At 39.8% G+C, this 10,713-nt stretch overlaps 1 non-coding gene across 1 annotated transcript; it reads left to right on the top strand.

Annotated features, from left to right (window-relative positions):
- Window positions 1-1,128: 1,128 nt before the first annotated feature.
- LOC148555358 (small nucleolar RNA R71) lies at window positions 1,129-1,235 on the top strand. The gene has a single exon (XR_015886534.1). It is a non-coding gene; the product is annotated as a small nucleolar RNA R71 (small nucleolar RNA).
- Window positions 1,236-10,713: the final 9,478 nt, after the last annotated feature.

Here is a 10,713-nt window from a genome sequence, read left to right as displayed (position 1 = left end):
TTAAAAACTTGGCGTAAAGCGGCATTTGTTCTATTACTTCAGCAAAGGGTATGTTGATCTGTAGTTTCTTGATGATTTCCAAAAATCTTAAGAACTGATTGTCATCCCCCTTCTTCTTCAATTGCTGAGGGTATGGGACTCTTAGGACGTCTGGCTTCAGCATTTCTTCTTTTTTTTTTGCGGACTCGAAGTGGAAACTCGAACTCCATCTTGCTCTTCTTCCTTTTCATTTGAGCCCTTTCTTGTGGTTTCTGGGAAGCTTCTTTCAGTTCCTTCCCACTCCTGAGGGTAATAGCCTGACACTCCTCCTTTTGGTTTGAGTCAGTATCGCTGCGAGGGTTGTGGCTGGGAATTTGCTTGAATAGGTAGCCAATTTGCGTCTCAAGTTTCTTGATGGCAGCATCTTGATTCTGCATATTGGACCGCACTTCTTCTCGGAATGCCTTACTGTCTTGAATCTCTTTGCATATGCCTTCAAGTAGTTTCTCAATCGTTGAGAGTCTGTCATCAGATGATGGTGGGTTGGGATTGGATGGATGAGAAGGGTTATCTTGGTTTTGGTATGGATGTGGAGAGGTGTTGTTAGGGTGGTGTTGATATGATCTCTGTGTGGAATGTTGGTGAGCTGCATGGTTGTTGGGGTTGTGACGTCTCTGATCTTGGCCTTGATCTTGTTGATTTCCCCACCCAAAGTTTGGGTGATTCCTCCAACCAGGGTTGTAGGTCTTGGAGTATGCATCATGGGCTTTCTTAAGTGAGTTTCCAATGTAATTGGCTTGTTCTTGCTCATCCTCTTCCTCTGCATTCACTCTCTCTTAGGTTGTTGATGAGGTGGTGATTGCTGCTACTTGGTTCCTCTCCATCTTCTTGGTAAGATCAGCCAGCTGCTTGGTGATAAGCTTATTTTGGGCCAGCAGTGCATCCACATTGTTTAGCTCCATCACTCCTCTAGTGTTGCCTCTTTCAGAAGCATAGAAATAGTCATTCTCTGCTACAGTCTCAATGACATCTATGGCTTCTTCAATGGTCTTCTTCTTGTTCAGAGATCCCCCGGATGAGTGGTCTACTGCCTTCTTTGATTCATATGAAAGACCTTCATAGAAAATGTGCAACTGCACCCATTCATTGAACATATCTGGCGGGCATCTTCTTGTCAGGTCCTTAAACCTCTCCCATGCTTCATATAGAGTCTCACCATCTTGTTGCCTGAAAGTTTGAACCTCATCTCTCAACCTGTTGATCCGTTGAGGAGGATAGAATCTTGCCAAGAATTTGTTCACCACATCTTCCCAGGTTGTTAAGCTCTCCTTCGGGAAGGACTCTAACCATTTGGATGCCTTGTCCTTGAGTGAGAAGGGAAATAAAAGTAGTCTATAGGTGTCAGGATGAACACCGTTAGACTTCACAGTATCACATATCCTCAGGAAGGTGGTTAAATGTTGGTTGGGGTCTTCTTAGACACCTCCTCTGAATGAACAGTTGTTCTGAACAAGGGTGATGAGCTGTGGCTTTAGTTCAAAGTTGTTGGCATGTATGGTTGGCTTTTGAATGCTACTCCCACAGTTTCCTGGGTTTGGGTTGATATAAGAGCCTAACACTCTTCTCTCCTGCCCAGCATGATTTGCTAGACCTTCTCTGCCATGGTTGTGAGCCTCTTCTTCATGATGGTTCTCCATATTTTCATCCATGTTTGGTTCAAAATACTCCTCTTCTTCCTCCGCACCAACTACTCGTTTTCCTCTTGCTTCCCTCCTTAATCTCAAGAAGGTCCTCTCAGGTTCAGAATCAAAGAAAGTTGAATCCCCGCTTCTTCTCCCTGTCATACAACCAACAAGGCACAAGCAAGGAAATAGATGCAGAAAGTATTTCTGTTAGAATTGCTATTAGTGTGAGTGATGCAATATATCAAACAGTTAGTGGGTTAGTGGAATGAATTGTAAACAACTAAGAAAATGGGTAGGGGAAAGGGGAGAAAATAACTAAAACTGAAAGTAAATTACTCAAACAGAATTTTAAATCAAACAAAAGAAAAATGCTCAATCTAGTAATCCTCCAATTTAATCATTGTTGATACAAAATCAATCCCCAATAATGGCGCCATAAACTTGATGCATGAAAACTTGTCTCTCAACAATTTTCCTTCGGCAAGTATACCGAATTGTCGTCAAGTAAAAACTCACAATAGAGTGAGGTCGAATCCCACAGGGATTGATTGGTCAAGCAACTTTAATTAGAGGAATGTTCTAGTTGAACTAAGCAGAATTAGATTTGAGATTTGTAGAAAATTAAATGGCGGAATAGTAAATAGCAGAAAACGTAAATGCTGGAAATAAAGAGCTGAATGTAAATAGCGGAAAGTAAATTGCAGAATCTTAAATGGGAATAGGGAAGATGCTCATAAAAGTAGATTGCAGAATTTATAGAGAATGGGTAAGATCAGAAATGGGGAATTCATTGGGCTTAGGAGATGTTGCATTCTCCGGATCAAGTTCATTTTCATCTCTTCCTCAACCAATGCATTCATTGATCTCCTTGGCAATCTTAAGTGATCGAATTCCAATTTCTTGGTAATTTAATCTCTCAAATCTTGATCAATAGCCAATTCCTTGGTCAATTGCTCATGAGAAGAGATGAAGTATGGTCACCGATTATACCACATGTATTTCTAAATCAAAGTGTTGGTAGGATTATATGTCACTATATCCATCCAAACCCCAATTTGGTCCAACATGAGAAAGCATTTCTAGCATGATCTCTTCATTCCTCTTCCAAAGTTCCGAAGAGATCCAAGTATGAATAGCTTCTTTTCCAATATAACTACCCAATTGAATGAAGATTGAAAGCTTTCTAGTAAAATCAAGAGAAAAGATAGAAGAAGAATAATGAAAACTAATATTGATCCATCAAATTACAACAGAGCTCCCTAACCCAATGAAAAGGGTTTAGTTGTTCATAGCTCTGGGAATGAAAAGCATAGATGGAGAGTACATTCTTGAGAATTAAGCTAAAAGTTGCAGAGAAAGTAAAAATACAGAGAGTAGTTCTCCAATTTCCAACCCTTTTTTGATTCAAAACTATCCCTATATATACTACTCTTCTGATCTTCTAGTTGGTTCTTCAAATCTTGGATATGGGCCTTTGGATCTTGAGTTTGAAGCAGTTATCCTCTTCACTGGGCTTTGCTTTACTTGCAGAGAGAAAGTATGAAGTAGGCAGGGACTATTAGCTTATGACGTTAGTGGCGTTAACGTTAAGTGAACGTGTGGGTTCGAGAACGTTAGTGGCAGTCACCTTTTTCACTAACGTTCCTAACCCAAGGGTAACCCACGTTAACTTCAACGTTAGTGGCACCAACGTGACCACTAACGTTGCCTCTTGATCCTTCGCACACGTTATTGGGACTTACCTTTTCCAATAACGTTGAGAATCCTCCCTTCCCTACGTTAGAGTTCACGTTAGTGTGGCTAACGTGACCTTTAACGTAGGCTTGCCAAATCTTCAAAAACGTTAGTGACACTTACCTTTGTCACTAACGTTTCAAAACGCCCCTACTTCTCACGTTAGAGTTCACGTTAACTAGGTTAACGTGGTGGTGATAGCCATCTCCAACGTTAGTAACAAAGGTGAGTGTCACTAACGTTGGCTCATCATTCTTTCATCCACGTTAGCTTCCACGTTAACTAAGTTAACGTGGGAGTTAATGTTACTCATAGTGGCTCATTCCAACGTTAGTGACAAAGGTGAGTATCACTAACGTTGGCGATTCTTGCTCCCTCCATGTTAGCTTCCACGTTAACTAAGTTAACGTGGCAACTAACGTGGCTCAAAGTGGCTTAGTCCAACGTTAGTGACAAAGGTGAGTGTCACTAACGTTGGCCATTCTTTTGCTTCCCCACATTAGAGTCCACGTTAACTGAGTTAACGTGGCTCTTAACGTGGCCAATATGAGCTTGGTCCAACGTTAGTGACAAAGGTGAGTGTCACTAACGTTGGCTTCATTTCCTTCTTCCATGTTAGAGTTCATGTTAACTTAGTTAACGTGACTCTCAACGTGAGCTATGATGGCTTCGAGGACGTTATTGGCGATTACTTTTCTCATTAACGTTGAAAGCTAGCTCCCATTCCACGTTAGAGGTCACGTTAGTTAGACTAACATGGCTGCTAACGTGGTTCTTCCTTGCTTCCTTTGTCCTGAAATCAAGCAATAAAGTGCATCAAAGTTCTAGTCCAAGTTATGAGATATGCATCATCCAATTTGTCATTCAATTTATGCATAATTCTCATGAATTCATATAAAAATCACAATGTTTGCTTGAATCAAGATGTAAGTGAAATTCTACCCAAAACTTGCTTATTTCCTAAGAAAGTGCATGAAACTACCCTAAAAACAAAAAGAAAAGGTCAGTGAAACTGGCCAAAATGCCCTGGCATCACAATCACAAAATCATGGTATCTCATTGAATAAATGTGAGGAAAGGTTATCAAAATGCTCTAAATTCAACATAAGATAAACCCTAAAAATGTAGTTTATCAGATCTCTCCACTTTAAGAAGATGCCTGAAGAGGCACAAGAGCTTATAGACATGGTTGCCAACAACCAGTATATGTACACTTCTAAAAGGAACCCTGTGAGTAATGGGGCTACTCAAAAGATAGGCGTCCTAGAAGTAGGCACCTTAGATGCCATCTTAGCTCAAACAAGCTCATGTCCCAGCAGATCAACATGATCACTCAGCACTTGAGTGGGACGCAGAGCTCTGAGGCTTACTGTCCAGAGACAGCCTATGAGTTAGACGTAGGTGCTAACACCTGGACCACCATGGAGGAGGTGAACTACATGGAAAACTCCTCAAGAAACTCCAACAACAATCCCTATTTGAATACTTTCAATCAGGGATGGAGCAACCGCCCCAACTTTGGGTCGAAAGATCAATAGAAGCCTCAATAAGGCTTTAGTAACAATCTGGGTGTAATGAACAAGAATAGGTTTAGTAGTAGACTGGTGCACGAAACAGACTTCGCAAGTTTCACACAGATAAATCGGCAAGTGCATCGGGTTATCCAAGTAATACCTCAGGTGAGTGAGAGTCAATCCCACAGAGATTATTGGTTTGAGCAAGTAATGGTTATCTTGTAGATATTAGTCAGGCGGATAGAAAATATAGTTGTCACAAGAAAACACATAAAACAGATAAATAAATAAAACGTTACTAGATAGGTGTGAAATCAATGGTATGAGATCGGTTGAGGCTTCAGAGATTCTTTCTCCTTCTGGATCAACTTTTCTCACCATCTACTCCAACTTCTGATTGATTCATTCCATGGCAGGTTGTAAATGATTAACGCCGAGTTAGCAGTTATTAATCTCATCTGCTTCAGATCAAACGCCGGGTCAGCGGTCATCCAATATGAACAGGGGTGAAGCTCTAGCAGTCCATTCCCTTGGTGATTCTACTCAAAATGCCACAGACAAGGTCGAATCTTCTGGATCAGAAAATGCTGCTTCTTTGGTTCTAGCCTATACCACAAAGGCCCTAATCGCCCCGCACCTCGGCTGAACTGATATCTCGAGAAGTCTCCAACGATGTCGTGGATTAGCCATCTAAGAGATGTATAATCAAGCTTGTGGTTCAATACTATTCCGTCAAGGACTTGCACGAATCCATGTGAATAGAGATGACGGTCAAGTTACACTCCCAATCCATTAGGATGAAGAACAAAGATACATATTAGAATAGAATCAAGCATAGATTGAAATAGAATAGTGATATTATTAATCCATAAGAATCAGCAGAGCTCCTAACCTTAACCTTAGGAGGTTAGTGACTCATGCTGTACAATGTGATGTTCGAAATAAGGTAGGGGAGAGGAAGAAGATCCTAAACAAGGGTGATCTCCTCCTATATATACTAATCTGCTAACTAAGAATTACAAAATTAAGATAAACTAGTCTTGTAGTGCGAAAATCCACTTTCCAAACCCACTTGGTGAGTGTTTGGGCTGAGCTTGAGTGAAGCCACAAGCTAGTTTTGAACTTCTAAATGGGCGTTGGACGCCAGCTACTCCCTTCTGAGCGTTGGACGCCAGGAATGAGGTTGGTGGCTGGCATTGAACGCCAGTTTGGGGCCTTAATTTCCAAAGTAAAGTATAAACTATTATATATTTCAGAAAAGCCCTGGATGTTAGCTTTTCATATTCATTGAGAGCGCGCCATTTGGACTTTTGTAGCTCCAAAAATGCTTCTTACAGTGCATGGAGGTCAGATCCTGACAACATCTGCAGTCTTTTCTCTGTCTCTGAATCAGACTTTGCCAAAACTTCTCAATTTCAGCCAGAAAATATCTGAAATTATCATAAAACACACAAAATCAAAGTAAAATCCAAAAATATGAATTTTTCACTAAAACCTCTAAAAATATAATAAAACTTAAACAAAACACAACAAAAACTATATGAAAATGATGCCAAAAAGCGTATAAAATATCCGCTCATTAGAACACTAAACTAAAACTGTTGCTTGTCCCCAAGCAACCAAAAATAAAGTAGGATTAAAAAGAAGAGAAGGATACAATAAATCTCAGAATTCTCAATGAAGCTCAGTTTCAATTAGATGAGCGAGACTTAGTAGCTTTTTACTTTTGAATATTTTGGCATCTGACTTTCCATTAAAGCTTAGAATGATTGGCATCTTTAGGAACTCTGATTCCAGATGATACTATTGATTCTCCTAGTTTAGTTCTTTTTTATTCTTGAACACAACTTCTTTTGAGTCTTGGCCGTGACCCTAAGCGCTTTATTTTCCAGTATTACCACCGGATATATAAATGCCACAAACACTTAACTGGGTGAACCCTTTCGGATTGTGATTCAGTTTTGCTAGAATCCCCAGCCAGTGGTGTCCAGAGTTCTTAAGCACACTCTTTACTTTGGATCACGACTTTAACTGCTCAGTCTCAAGATTTTCACTTGACACCTTCACACCACAAGCATATAGTTAGGGAAGCAGCTCAATTGAACTGTTTAGGCTAAGATTTTGTTTCTTTTAGGCCCTCCTAACCATTGATGCTCAAAGCCTTGGATCCTTGCTCTTGCATTTTGGTTTAAAGAGCTATTGGCTTTTTCTTTTTTTTCTTTTTCTGCTTGCCCCCTCTTTTTTTCTCAATTTCTTTCTTTTTCTTTCTTTCTTTTTGCTGCTTTTTCTTGCTTGAAGAATCAATGTTTGGATTTTTCAGATCACCAATAATACTTCACTTTTATCATCATTCTTTCAAGAGCCAACATTCTTAACTCCAACATCAAACATGCACTGTTTATTCATGCATTCAGAAAATGAAAACAATGCCACCACATCAAATAATTGACTTCTTAATATATAATTCAAAATTTATGTATCATTACTATTTCTAAAAAAAAATTAAAATTTTATTCAAATTTAATGAGATGATAAGAGGAAAATTTTATAGCTAATTGGAAAATAAAAACTTAAATCCTAATAATGCTCATGCAATTCTAAAATTAAAAAACAGAAACTTAAATAAAAGCTTAAATGCTACTAGTGATCATGTAAGTCTAAACTTAAGAAACAGGAATTAGAATAAGCACAGGAATAGGGAGGTAGAACTCAACCACCTTAATCATGGGAGGCGTTAGGCTCTTCAGGGGATAATTTCTGACACTTCAGTTCTTCTAGTTCACGCCCCTGCTTCTCTTGTTCCTTGACTAGTTTGCAAAGCATGCTAATATGGTCTGTTTTCTCCTCTCTTAATTGATCCAAGGTGATTTGCAATTGTGCAACAGATGCTTCCATATGGGTCCAATATTCAATTGGAGGGATCTCTTGTGTTTGAAGAGGCTCAGGTGTGTTCCTTTTGGGATGATCATCTGGTATTTTGGAGTTTTCCATCACTTGCTTGGTGATTGGGCTTTCTGTTGGAATAAAGGAGTCTCTGTTAATCATGACTCCAGCCTCTTTACACAAGAGAAAGATAAGGTTTGGATAAGCCAATTTGGCTTGAGTTGACATTTTGTTTGTAATCTTGTACAGCTTAAAGGGGATCAGTTAGTAGACTTCCACCTCATTATCCATCATGATGCAGTGAATCATCATAGCCCTTCTAATGGTAACTTTAGAGCGGTTGCTAGTAGGGAGTATGGAATGCCTAATAAAATCCAACCAACCCCTAGCAACTGGTTTGAGATCTGTTATTCTCAGTTGGTTTGGATTTCCTTTTGTGTTATTGATCAACTGAGTTTCAGGTAGACATATGTCTTCTAGAATCTGATCCAACTTTGGATTGGCTAACACCCTCCTATTAAAGGATTCTGGATCATCCCTTTGTGGAGGTAACTTAAAGATCTCTCTCACCTTATCAAGATGAAAATAGAGAGCCTTCCCTCAGACCATGGTGCGAAAAATATGGAATCCTTGTCCATCTTTCTTTTGCTTATCTGTCATCCACAAATTTGCATAGAATTCATGGATTATTATTATTCCAACATTGATCTCAGGGTCGGCCAGGATCTCCCAGCCTCTCTTTCGAATTTGCTCTTGAATCTCCAGATACTCATCTTCTCTTAGTTTGAATTTGGCCTCCGGGATTACTGTTCTCTTGCACATTATTTTGTAATAATTTTCTTCATGTTGCTTTGTGTAGAATCTAAGAGGTTTGAAAACAACTGTTTGGTTGTCTTCTTTCTTGCTTCTTGAAGTGGGTTTTCCAATTTTTGGAGCCATGGAATTTAAATAGAGTGAGAAAGCAAGGCTCTTTCTACACCATACTTAAAAGGTTTGCTCATCCTCGAGCAAAAGAGAAGAAAGAAGACGAAGAGGACGAGAAGAATTCGAAAGAAATGTGGATGAGGGAGTGTATGGGGCGAATGTTATATATAGGAAGGGGAGGGTGGGTTTTCGAAATTGATTAGAGAAAAGATAAAGAAGATAAGATTCACACCTTGGTAAAAGATAGAAAAAGATAAGTTTTAAAATTTGTTTAATCATTAAAAGATATGAAAAAGATAAAAAGCTAAGATAGAAGGTATGAAAAATATTTTAAAGTTAAATAAAAGATTTGAAAAAGAATTGCAATAGATATGAAATTTTGAAAAATATTTGAAAAAGACTTGAGAAAGATTTGAAAAGATTTTAAATTGGAAAGGAAATTGAAATTAAAAGATGATGGTTGAAAGAATCTTGTTTAGAAAATATGATTAAAAAGATAAGATTTGGAAAAGATAAATTTTGAAAAGGTCAAAAACTTGTCCAACCTTTGTTGGGCGTTGAACGCCTAGAATGCCTTGATTCTGGCGTTCAACACCATCCTGGTGCTCCCTCTGGGCGTTGAACGCCCAGGCAGTGCCTCCTGGCTGGCGTTCAACGCTAGCTTACCACTCCTTCTTGGGCGTTGAACGTGCAGCTAGTGCTCCCTGGCTGGCGTTCAACGCTAGTCTTACATCCCCCTTCAGGGCATTGAATGCCCAGCCAGTGCCCCTGGCTGGTGTTCAATGCTAGGCTTGCTACTCCTTGAAGGTGACTTAAGCTTTCCAAGGAAGAGCTTCAGTCTAGAATTGAAGAGCAGAACTTTTTGTCCAAGTTCAAAGCCTTTGGAAGAAATCTTTCTATCATGACACTTTTTGGCCCTTTCTTTATAGATCTTTGCATTTTCAAATGCAGCAAGTCAGAAATCATCCAACTCATTTAGCTGTAGCAACCGTTTTTCTCCTGCTACCTTTGTATCAAGGTTTAGGAGTTTGGTTGCCCCAGTAGGCCTTGTGTTCTAGCTCCACTGGCAAGTGGCACGCCTTCCTATACAACAATTAATATGGTGACGTTCCTATAGGGGTCCTGAAAATTGTTCTATATGCCTAGAGAGCATCATTAAGCTTTCTTGCTCAATCCTTTCTAGAGGTATTCACTGTTCTTTCCAGGATTCTCTTTAGTTCTCTATTTGAGACTTCACCTTGCCAATTTATTTGTGGATGATATGGGGTGGCCACTTTATGGCGAACTCCATATCGGCTCAGCACAGAGTCAAGCTATTTGTTGTAGAAATGAGTTCCTCCATCACTGATCAGTGTTCGAGGGACACCAAACCTACTGAATATGTTCTTTTAGAGGAACTTCATCACTACTCTAGTGTCATTCGTGGGTGATGTGACTGCCTCAACCCATTTAGACACATAATCCACTGCCACGAGGATATAGGTGTTTGAGTATGAGTGTGGAAAAGGACCCATGAAGTCTATACCCCATACATCAAACAACTCAATCTCTAGGATTCCTTATTGAGGCATGTCGTGACCATGAGGGAGATTGCCAGCCCTTTGGCAAATGTCACAGCGACGGACAAACTCTCGAAAATCCTTAAAGAGCGTGGCCTAGTAGAAACCACTTTGGAAGACTTTCGTGGCTGTTCGCTCTCCTCCAAAGTGTCCTCCATAATCGGAGCCATGGCAGTGCCATAAGATTTTATGTACCTCTTCTTCAGACACACAGTGGTGGATTATCCCATCCGAGCATCTCTTAAAGAGATATGGTTCCTCCCACAAGTAGTATCTAGCATCATGAATGAGTTTTTGAGCTTGCTGCCTACTGTATTCCTTGGGGATGAATCTTATAGCCTTGTAATTTGCAATATCTGCAAACCAAGGTGTCGTCCGGATGGCAAAGAGTTGCTCATCTTGATGTGCACCATTACTGGCGTTAAATGCCAGTAC

The sequence above is a fragment of the Arachis ipaensis genome, chromosome B6 (assembly GCF_059453495.1).
Source record: "Arachis ipaensis isolate K30076 ecotype BB chromosome B6, ASM5945349v1, whole genome shotgun sequence".
NCBI lineage: Eukaryota > Viridiplantae > Streptophyta > Magnoliopsida > Fabales > Fabaceae > Arachis > Arachis ipaensis.
This window is presented reverse-complemented; position numbering and strand designations above follow the sequence as displayed.